This window comes from Papio anubis, chromosome 6 (assembly GCF_008728515.1).
Source record: "Papio anubis isolate 15944 chromosome 6, Panubis1.0, whole genome shotgun sequence".
NCBI lineage: Eukaryota > Metazoa > Chordata > Mammalia > Primates > Cercopithecidae > Papio > Papio anubis.
In genome coordinates this window covers 62,635,445-62,648,261 of record NC_044981.1, presented here as the reverse complement: position 1 = coordinate 62,648,261, position 12,817 = coordinate 62,635,445, and positions in this window count along the sequence as shown.

Here is a 12,817-nt window from a genome sequence, read left to right as displayed (position 1 = left end):
AGGTCGAATGTCAACGGTCTAAATACTCTACTTAAAAGATACAGATTGGCAGAATGTACTAAAAAATTACAAACCAAATATTTACTGTCTTCAGGAGATCCACTTAACACATGGGTATTCTTATAGACTCGAGGTAAAGGGGTGGAAAAATATATTTTATGCAAATGGAAACCAAAAGCAAATATGAATAGCTATAGTTATATTAGATAAAAACAAATTTTAAAACAACAGCAGTTAAAAGAAACAACAAAGAAGGTCATTATATAATAAGCAGTTCAACTCAACAAGAAAATATAACAATCCTAAAAATTTATGCATCTAACTCCAGAAAGAGTGCATAAAGCACTACTAGACCTAAAGAAAGAATTAGACAGCAACACAATAATCGTGGAGAATATAAACACTATACTTACAGCACTAGACAGATAATCAAGGGAGAAAGTCAATAAAGAAAAACTGCACTTAAACTGCACTCTAGAACAAATGGACCTAACAGAGATTTACAGAATATTCTAGCCAAGAACTGCAGAATATACACTCTTCTCAGCACAGGGAACATGATGCAAGATAGATCATATGATAGGTCACAAAAAAAGTCTCAATAATTTTGTTGAAATCAAAATCATATTAAATATCTTCTCAGACCTTAGCAGAATGAAACTGGAAATCAATTCTAAAAGAACACTCAAAACTATACAAACATATGAAAATAAAACAATCTGCTCCTGAATGATTTTTTGCTTAACAATAAATCAAAATGGAATATTTTTCAAAGTTCAAAATAAATGATAACAGTGATAAGAGTTATCAAATCCTATGGGATACAGCAAAAGCAGTGCTAAAAGGAAGGCTTTTAGTGCTAAATGCCAATAGTAAAAAGTCTAAAAGGTAATAAACTGGCAACCCATTGTCATGCCTCAAGGAACTAGAGAGAAAAGAACCAATCAAACCCAAAGTTAGCAGAAAAATAAATAGAAATAACAAAATCAGAGCAAAACTAAATGAAATTGAAAAAATACAAACAGACACACACATCCCAAACAAAAATTAATAAAACAAAAAGCTAGTGCTTTGAAAAGATGAAATTAAAAGGCCACTAGCTAGATTAACCAAGAAAAGATTGATTCAGAAAAGTTCAATTAGAAATGAAAATGGAGACATCATATCTGACAACTTAGAAATACAAAAGATAATTAGAGACTACCATGAACACAAGCTAGAAAATCTAAAGAAAAGGTATACATTTCTGGAAATATACAACCCCCACCTCTAGCTTGAATCAGGAAGAAACAGAAATACTGAACAGATCAATAACAAGCAGTGAGATTAAATCAATATGGAAAAAACTGCCAAGAGCAACAAAAAAGCTCAGGGCCAGATTGATTTACAGCTGAAGTCCATCAGACATTTAAATAACTGATAACAATTCTACTGAAACTATTCCAAAAGATTCAAAATGAGGGAATGTTCCCTGATTTATTCCATGAAGCCAGTATTATCCTCATAACAAAGCCAAGAAATGACATGACAAAAAAAAAAGATAAAACTACAGAACAATATTCCTGATGACTAGAGATGTAAATATTTTCAACAAAATACCAGCAAACTGAATCCAACAGCATGTCAAAAACATAATTCACCATGATCAACTGGGTTTCATTCCAGGGATGTGGGGATGTTTGTGATTCTCAATACAATGTGATTAATCACATAAACAGAATTAAAAACAAAAAACATGTGATCATCTCCATAGATGTAGAAAAATCATTTCATAAAATCCAGCACCTCTATAAGATAAAAACCCTCAATAAACTAGGCATAGAAGGAACATACCCCAAAATAATAAAAGACGCATATGAAAAAATCCACAGCCAACATCCTACTAAGTGGGGAAATGTTGAAAGCATTTTCCCTAAGAACTGGAATAAGAAAATAATGCACACTTTCACACTTCTATTTAACATAGTACTGGAAGTCCTAGCCAGAGCAATTAACCAAGTTAAAAACAAAAAACAAAAAACAAAAAACAAAACAAAAAAAAAGAAAGTACCTAGATTAGCAAAGAAGTAGTCAAACTATCTTTGTTTACTGATGATATAATCTTACACTCAGAAAAGTCTAAAGAGTCCTCCAAAATACTCCTGGATCTGACATATAAATTCAGTGAGGTCTTGGGTTACAACATTACCGTAGAAAAACAAGTAGCATTATTATCCACTAACAACGACTAAGCTGAGAATTAAATCAAGAATTCAATCCACTTACAATAGTTTAAAAAAAAATACCAGGAATATACTTAGCCAAGGAAGAAAAAGATCTCTAAAAAGAGAACCAAAGAACACACTGAAAGGAACCATAGATGAAACAAATGTGAAAATACACCCCATGTTCATGAACTGAAATAACTAACATTGAGAAAAATGACCATAATATCGAAAGCAATCTACAGATTCACTGTAATTCCTATAAAATTCCAACATTATTTTAACATATTTAGAAAATTCGAAAGTGTATAGGGAACCAAAAAAGAGCATTATAGCCAGTACAATCCTAAGCAAAAAGTATAAATCAGGAGGCATCACATTACCTGACTTCAAATTCTTTTACAAGTCTGCAGTAACAAAAACAGCAAAGTACTGGTATAAAAGTAGATACACAGATCAATATAACAGAACCCGGAATCCAGAAATAAAGTTAAATACTTATCTCCAATCAGTTTTTGACAAGGTATATTAGTCTATTCTCACACTTCTATAAAGACTTGCTCGAGATTGGATAATTTAGAGAGAAAAAAGTTTTAATAGGCTACCAGTTCCACATGGCTGGGGAGGCCTCAGGAAACTTACAATAATGGCAGACGGTGAAGGGGAAGCAAGGTATTTTCTTCACAAGGGGACAGGAGGGAGGATGAATGCAGGGGAACCACCAAGTATTTATAAATCCATCAGTTCTCATGAAAACTCACTCACTATCATGAGAAGAGAATGCGGGAAATCACCGCCATGATCCAATTACCTCCACCTGGTCTCTCTCTTGACACGTGGGGATTATGGGGATTATGAGGATTATAATTCAAAATGAGGTTTGGGAGAGCACACAAAGCCTAAACACATCATTCCACTCTTGGACCTTCCAAAATGTCATGTTCCTTTCACATTTCAAAGCCAATTATGCTTTCCCAGTAGTCCCCCAAAATCTCGATTCATTCTGTCATTAACCCAAAATCCAAGTCCAAAGCCTCATCGAGACAAGGCAAGTCCCTTCTGCCTAGAAGCCTGTAAAATTAAAATCAAGTGAGTTACTTCCAAGATACAATGGAGGTACAGGTATTGGGTAAATATTTTCTTTCCAAATGGAAGCAATTAGCCAAAACAAAGATGCTACAGGCCCTATGCAAGTTCAAAACACTGCAGGGCAGTCATTAAATCTGTAAGATTAATCTGAAATTATCTCCTTTGACTTCATGTCTCACATCTGGGTCATGTTAATGCAAAAACTAGATTTCCCACAGTCTTGGGCAACTCCAACCCTGTGGCATTTCAGGGTACAGCCCTCTTCCTGGCTGGTTTCGTAGGCTGGTGTTGAGTGTCTGCAACTTTTCCAGGCACAAGGTGCAAGCTACCAGTGGATCTGCCATTCTGAGGTTTGGAGGAGAGTGGCCCTCTTCTCACAGCTCCAATAGGCAGTACCTCATTGGGGACTCTGTGTGCGATTTCCTCATTTTCCTTCCACACTGCCCTAGCAGAGGTTCTCTATGAGGAATGCACCCCTGAAGCAAACTTCTGCCTGAACATCTAGGTGTTTCTATATATCCTCTGAATTCTAAGTGGACATTCCTAAACCTCAATTCTTGACTTCTGTGTAGCCACAGTCTCAACACCATGGGGAAGCTGCCAAGATTTGGAGCTTTCAGCTTCTGAAGCAATGGCCTGAGCTGGACATAGGCATCTTTTATCCATGGCTGAGAAGCAGGGCATCAAGTCCTGAGACTGCACAAAGCAGTAAGATCCTTCATCCAGTCCACAAAATCAATTTTCCTCCTAGGCCTGATGGGAGGGGCAGTTGTGAATACCTCTGACATGCTCTGGAGACATTTTCCCCATTGTTTTGGTGATTAACATGTGACTCTTCATTACTTATGCAAATTTCTGCAGCAGGCTTGAATTCTTCCCGAGAATATGAGTTTTCCATTTTTTTTTTTTTTTTAATAATATACTTTAAGTTCTGGGATACAAACACAGAATGTGCAAGTTTGTTGCATAGATATACATGTGCCATGGTGGTTTGCTGCACCAATCAACCCATAATCTTACATTGGGTATTTCTCCTAATGCTATCCCTCCCCTAGCCCTCCACCCCTAGACAGACCCTGGTGTGTGATGTTCACTTCCCTGTGTCCATGTGTTCTCATTGTTCAGCTCCTACTTATGAGTGAGAACATGCGGTGTTTGGTTTTCTGTTCCTGTGTTAGTTTGCTGAGAATGCTGGTTTTCAGCTTCATCCATGTCCCTGCAAAGGATATTAACTCTTCCTTTTTTATTGCATCAAGGTGCCTATTTTTGGAACTTTTATGCTCTGCTTCTCTTTTAGACATTAGCTCCACTTCCAAACCATATTATTGTAAATGCATAAAAGTGAACGCTTTTAAGAGCACTTAAGGCACCTCTTGAACACTTTGCTGCTTAGAAATCTCTTCCACCAGATCCTCTAAATCATCGTTCTCAAGTTCACAGTTTCACAGATCTATATCGTGGGGCAAAATGCCACCAGTCTCTTTGCTAAAGCATAGCAAAAATCACCTACATTCCAGTTCACAACAAATTTGTCATCTTTATCTGAGACCACTTTAGCCTGGACTTCATTGTCCATTATCACTATCAGCATTACGGTCAAAGCCATTCAACAAGTCTCAAGGAAGTTTCAAACTTTGCTACTTCTTCCTGTTTTCTCCTGTGCCCTCTAAATTGTTCCAGTCTCTGCCTGTTACCCACTTCCTAAACTGCTTCCACATTTTTGGGCATCTTCATATCAGCACTCCACTCTATGCACTACTAACTAACTGTATTAGTCCATTCTCACATGACTATAAAGAAATGCCCAAGCCTGGGTAATTTAGAAAGGAAAGAAGTGTAATTGACTCACAGTTCCACATGGCTAGGGAGGCCTCAGGAAACCTAAATTTATGGTGGAAGGCACCTTCTTCACAAAGTGGCAGGAGGGAGAATGAACATAGGAGGAGCTACCAAACAGTTATAAAACCATTAGATCTCATAAAAACTCACTCACTATCACGATAACAGCATGGGAGACATCATCCCCATAATCCAATTACTTTCACCTAGTCTCTCCCTTTACATGTGGGGATTATGAGGATTGGAATTCAAGATGAGATTTGAGAGGGGACACAAAGCATAACCATATTACAAGGCATATAAAAAATGTTAATTTGAAAAAGAACATCCTATTCAATATATGATGCTAGGAAAACTAAATATCCACATGTAAAAGAATAAAGCTACAGCTCCATCTCTTACAATATAGAAATATTCAAGGTAAATTAAAGTTAAATATAAAACCTGAATCTATGAAAATTCTAGAAGAGCACCTAAGAAAGTCTCTTCTGGACATTGGCCTACACACACACAAACACACAAAATATAAATTAAAAAAAATTTTGTGAAGGTCCCAAAAGGAAATGCAATGACAACAAAAATGAGACCTAATTAAACCAAAAGGTCTCTGCACAGCAAAATACATAATTATCCGTGTAAACAGACAACTCACAGACTGAAAAAAATTGTAAACTTTGTATCTGACAAAGGACTAATATCCAGAATCTACAAACAACTCAAACAAATCAGAAAGAAAAAAGAACTAAAAAATATCATTAAGAAGCAGGCAGATGACATGAATAGACACTTCTCAAAAGAAGAAATACAAATGGCCAACAAATATATGAAAAAAGGTAGACATCACTAAACATCAGGGAAACACAAATTAAAACCATAGTGAGATATCACTTTACTCCTGCTAGAATGTCCATAATTAAAAAGTCAAATAATAATAGACTTTGTCATGGATATGGTGAAAATTGAATGCTTACACACTGCTGGTGGGCTTGTAAATTAGTAAAACTCCTAAGGAAAACAACATAATGATTTCTCAAATAAATAATAATTGATCTACCATTCTATCCAGAAATCTCACTACTGGGTATCTCCTCAAAGGGAAAAAGTCTATCCCAAAGACACCCACATGTACATGTTTATCACAGTAAAATTCACAATTGCAAAGATGTAGAATCAATCTAAGTGTCTTTCGCCTGATTTAAGCATAAGGAAAATATGGTATATATGCATTATAAAATATATTATCACAGAAAATAACCAAATATACTACTGCAGCAAATTGGGTGGAACTGGAGGCCATTATTCTAAGGGAAGAAACTCAGGAATCAAAAATCTAATACCACATGTTTTCACTCGTAAGTGGGAACTAAGTTATGGGTACATTAAGGCATACTGAGTGGTGTAGTGGATACTGAAGACTCAGAAAGGAGGAGGCGTGTGAGGGATGAAAAACTGCCTATTGAGTACAACGTACATTATTCAGATGACAAGCGCAGTGAAATCCTAGACATCAGCACTATATAATTCATTGATATATTCAAAAACCACTTCTACTCCTAAAGTAATTGAAATAAAATTTTTTAAAAAGTATGTTACTTATATTTTAAAGATTCTCACCAGCCTAGTTATCCAAGGTAGACAAATTGAGAATGTTTTCTTTTATTATCCTCTTTCAACTATTTTAATCCACTAATTTTTTTATCTTAATATATTTCAGAGAGACAATTTTTATCATCTGCACTACAATCTTTATGTGTTCTTTTTCCTACTTTGATGTTTCTCCACTCCATTCTATGTATCTATATATCTCACAGGTAAAAATATATTTTTATATATATATGAATGTATATATATTTATGTATATATTTTATATACATATATTTATATAATATATTTTATAAAAATATATTTTTACCTGTGAGATACATAGATACATAGAATGGAGTGGAGAAACATTTACCACATTTCTTCTCTTTAAACACATTTCTTCTCTTTAAATCAACTCTAAAGATATAGATGTTTGTATACAGACATTTATAGATATGTGCACATACATGGATTAATATATACACATATATAATATACATTAAATTTATATAAATATATAATGCACACATACATTACATTTTATATATAACACATGTGTGTGTGCGTATTAACCCATTATATATTCAAGTTCTGTTATTAGAGATGGCTTTAAAACAACCACACCTTGGTAGCAAGAAGTGCACCTGGCTTCTTTGTCTTGGTTTCCAACACTTTTTTTTTCTAATAAAAAGAACCAGAGATCCTTGGAGAAATAGCTGGTTCTTGTACTGGGGCAAGAATTAAACAACATGAGTCTAGAGCATCTGATAGTGCCAGGAAGTAAGAAAATGCTCAAGATAACAACAACTCTCATAACAACAAAATCCACAATAAAGGGATATGTCAATGGGACAAATGAGCCAAATGAAAGACTTTTCAATGACCAAAGCTAGAACAGTTTCAGAAACAACATAAATACAAGTAAGAAATAAATAAACATGATTTCATACTGATATAAATTCTTGAATAATACAGCAATAGGTGATATAGACAAATCTCTCTGGAGACAAACTACAAATTATTTATGGAGATACTCTGTCCTCCAAGTGGTGGAGAATAAATGCGGACCACTGCTTAACTGTAGTCCACATAGTGACTTTCTTTCAAAGAGTATAGTACGTAGAGAGGAATAAAGAGTTACAATGGAAAAGTCTGAAATACACTATGTAAATCATGTAATAAGTATAAACATCGATAGTGATAAGTCATGTTGATAGTACTTATCTTTGATACAATGAGAAGGGCACTTCGTCTCTGTAATCTTGATCCCCAAAACCTATAATCGTAATCAAAACATGAAGAAATCATCAAGCAAATTCTGTGGGAGGATATTTTATCAAATACTTCACCAAGATTCCTTAAAACTCTCATTAAGCAAGCCAGAAAAACTCTCATTAACAAACAAGAAAAGTCTGAGAAACTATCATATTTAAGAATAGCTTAGAAGGTATGAACATGAAATGTAATGTAATATCCTAGATGGAAAGCTGGAACAGAAAAAAAAAATTAGATAAAAACTAAGAAAATGTGGATAAAGTGTATTTTTCAGCTAGCAATAACGTGTCAATATTGGTTCATTAGCTGTGACAAATTTACCACACTAATATGTTATTTTTTATGTAAATTTGAAAATATTCTGAAATAAAATATTTATAAAAATAAGAAAAAAATGATTCTTAGATAGTTCTGAGTGTACATGATGACCAAATAAACAAAACCAATAAAAAAGAAAACATAATTAGAAATTTTAACAGTGAAATAGCTACAAACTAAAACCAAAAGCCTTAAAATTACCCAGAAATTATGGACATAAATGGACTTAAATGAGGAGAGTGTTGTTATAACCTCATATAAGTTTCTTAAAATCCTAAGAAGAGGTTTTATTCTTAAATTATGATCTACATGAAAATGTAATTCAGTCATCTTTGGTAGAGATAGCAAGAACAAGAGGTGGAAGCATGAATGGCAAGAGAAAATATGAGAAGATAATTTTAAAATCTTCCAACAAACAAAAGTGAAAGCCCAGACCCAGATGTGTTAGCAGGTGACTTTTATCAAACATTAAATCATACAGTTTTTTTAATGTTCTTCCAAAAAATTACCCTGTAGCATTTATCCCACAAATGCAAGATTGGTTAAACACTTGAAAATCAATTAACATAGTAAGTCTAATGATAGAAAAAGTATACATACAGAAAAACAAACAAACATATTATTACCTTAATAGACACATGGAAACTATTTGGCAAAACCTAGCACTCATTCATGATAAAAACACTCAACAAAAAGGAATATAAAATAAATTATTTAAATTGGTTAATATCTACATAAAACCCATAGCTAATACTAAAAATAATAAAAGACTGAATGCTTCCTTCCTAAAATCAGAAACAATTGACCATAGTCTACTAGACTAACCAAGAAAAAAGTAAAGACACATGTACTCTTATCAGGAATGAAAGAAGGCATTAAAAGTATTATTGACTAAAGACTCAAGCCAAATAAAATAGGTAAATTAGAGGAAACTTATCAATTCCCTAAAGGCAAAACTACCATAAATCACTCAAAACTAAATACATAATATAGTCTCTTCAAAGACTTGAATTGCTACCAAAATCTTCCAAAACACACACACACACACACACACACACAAAAAAAAGTCTACAGGGCTTAATGGATTCATTGGCAAATTTTATCAGAAATGTAAGAAAAAAATAATAGCAAATATACACATTTCTCAAATAGAAAATAAAGGGCATGTTTGCAGTTTTACTCACCTATCATCTTATGAAAATTGATCATAACTTCATTATTCAGATGACATTGCTGACCCCAACTCAGTGCAAGTATCTGGCCAGATGTTTTATGTTCCCTGATATTATGGTTAGCTGTAGAATTTAATAACTACTGATATATTTGAATATTTCACTTTTTCTGCTTTACATATACCTTAGAACTAGGTGGAAATTATAAAGTCAATAAAGAAATTTCAACAATAATTATGTGTAATATTAAAGCAGACTTTCCTTAAGGATACTTCCACTTTACTTAACTGAAAGATCTTTGACCCAGACCTGGGCAAGAGACCACAATTATCTACAGTGGTAGTTAAGTTCCATTTCTCTTCCACAGGCATGAATAGGTGGTACTTTTCTCAGTTTAAACAAGTTTAGTGATACCTTTGTGAGTAGACGGACTCTTCATTTCTATCCTAAGAGTTCCATGATTAAGTAACTATATTCAACGTTTGTAGCATATGTACCTTGTGCTGAATTTTGATTAGCATGCTTACCTTACATCTTCTTATAATAACCTTACACATATGTTTATTATGAGTTACATAAAGCATGTGGACTCCAGTGTCTCAGTCTCTCTCTGTTTTTGTTATGAGACTCTTTGTTTAAACATTTCTCTCTTACATACACAACTTTAATAATAATTTTAAAAATGCAAAAGTAATTTTATTTATTTAAGAATTTTGGCATATATTTACAATTTATTCTTTGTGACACGAGGAAAGGGATTTTTTTTGAATCTTGGGGGAATGTTGCTTATGACAGATCTAATTCACAATTCCAGTTGTTTAAAGCTGACACACCAAATCCTTTATTAATTGGTCCATGGTAGCAGATATATTGACATCAGAGTTTTAATCTTAGTGAGCACAAGGCCTCAGGTAATTAGAGGCTGTGGCTTAGTTTTATTCTTCTTTCCCTAAAAACCATGTCCTTCAAATTTTCTCATTCTGGACTACAAATGGCTATTTGCATGTCTTTTATTAGATCTTAATTCAATAAACAATTCCAATGGTCGTACATTTTTTTATTTTCTGTTGCCTCATGATCAGGATCAGTTTCTTAATTAGTATTTTTGTTTTATTAGCAATCCATAGAAACATATTGTGAATAACAAAATAATAATGATTTTAAAAATAAATATAAGTTTACAAGGAAAGTTATAAAACTGAAGGAAGGACTGAACATAATTATATTAGGGAAAAGCAGAAAACTAATGACTTCTAGAATTCCATAGTCAGAAAATAATTTCTTAGATTTAATGTAGACCACTTGTTGGTATTGGATTTTCACTGACTTCCACAGAGATATATATATATATATAATTTATCGCTACTTTTAGTCATGTATCAATACATAATTATGTAGGATTATTTGAAAAAAAAATGGTTATATTTGGTCAGCTTGACGTTATTGACAAGTCCAGGTACATTCTAGAGTATTTGCCTACTCAGTATTTCTGTGTTTCAAAAACAGGCACGTAGAAATGTCTGGATCTGCCACATGCTCTATGTCAATCTATTGGTCAATCTCAGTCGATTTCTCCAGACATAAGCTGTTCTTCTCTCCACATATCCCAATAGACTTCTCAGGGCAATGGAACTCTGCTGGGAGCCATGTTTCTGGTATGTTTTTGCAAATAAGCTCAGGGTTTTTTGTTTGTTTTTTTTTTTTAATAACAGTTTCTCTTACACATATAATGAAACTACATTCATTATTTGTAACAATTTAACCTATGTTTAATTCCCTTAAAATCTCCTTACAAGCTTTGTGAGCTTGTAAAACTTAGGTTAAATTGTTACAAATAAATCTACAAAACTTGTAGATTTATTTATTTAAACTCCCTCTCATGTCACAAGTTTCAGTATATATTTTCTCTTATCTAAGTGTGCTTTAAATACAGTATAACTTACTTTATTACTACATAAAAGTTAAAAAAAAATTAAAGTTAATACTATAATCTTATTAGCCAATTTAACTGTTTTAATTAAAGAAAAGAGAGAGTGGGGATTGATGACAAGATGGCCAGATAGGAACAGCTCCAATCTGCAGCTCCCAGCCAGATCAAGGCAGAAGGCGGGTGATTCCTGCATTTCCAGTTGAGGTACCCAGTTCATCTCACTGGGACTGGTTGGACAGTGGGTGCAGCCCACAGAGGGCAAGCCAAAGCAGGGTGGGGCATCGCCTCACCTGGGAAGCACAAGGGGTTGGGGAATTTTCTCCTTTACCCAAGGGAAGCCATGACAGTCTGAGCCTGAGGAACTCCGGCACAGACACTAAGCTTGTCCCATGGTCTTCGCAAATCACAAACCAGGAGATTCCCTGCGGTGCCTACCCCAACAGGACCCTGGGTTTCAAGCACAAAACTGGGAGGCCATTTGGGCAGACACCAAACCAGCTGCAGGAGTTCTTTTTTTTCCATACCCTAGTGGTGCCTGGATCACCAGCAAGAGAGAACCATTCACTGCCCTGGAAAGGGGTGCTGAAACCAGAGAGCCAAGTGGTTCACCTTGGCGGGTACCATACCCCCAGAGCCCAGCAAGCTAAGATGCAGTGGTTTGAAATTCTCGCTGCCAGCACAGCAGCAGTCTGAGATCAACTGGGATGTCCCAGCTTGGTGGGGGGAAGGACATCCACCATTGTGGAGGCTTGAATAGGCGGTTTTATGCTCACAGTGTATACAGCCACTGTGAAGTTCCAACTGGGCTGAGTCCACTGCAGCTCAGCAAGGCTGCTGTGGCCAAACCACCAGATTTCTCTTCTCTGGGTAGGGCATCTCTGATAAAAAGGTAATAGCCCCATTCAGGGACTTACAGATAAAATCCCCGTCTCCCTGGGATAAAGCGCCTGGGGGAAGGAGCAGCTGCGGGCTTCAGCAGACTTAAACGTCCCTGCCCCAAGGCTCTGAAGAGAGCAGCGGACCTCCCAGCACAGCGTTCAAGTTCTGCTAAGGGTCAGACTGCCTCCTCAAGTGGGTTTCTGACCCCTGTGTACCCTGACTGGGAGACGCCTCCCTGTAGTGGCTGACAGACACCTCATACAGGAGAGATCTGGCTGGCATCTGCCAGGTGACTCTCCGGGACAAAGCTCCTAGAGGAAAGATATTTGCTGTTCTGCAGCCTCTGCTGGTGATATCCAGGCAAACAGGGTTGGGAGTGGACCTCCACCAACTCCAGCAGACCTGCAGCACAGTGGTCTGACTGTCAGAAGGAAAAGTAGCAAACAGAAAGGCATAGCACTTCCACTCAAAGGCCCCATCCAAAGGACACCAAAATCAAAGACCAACGGTAGATAAATCTACAATGA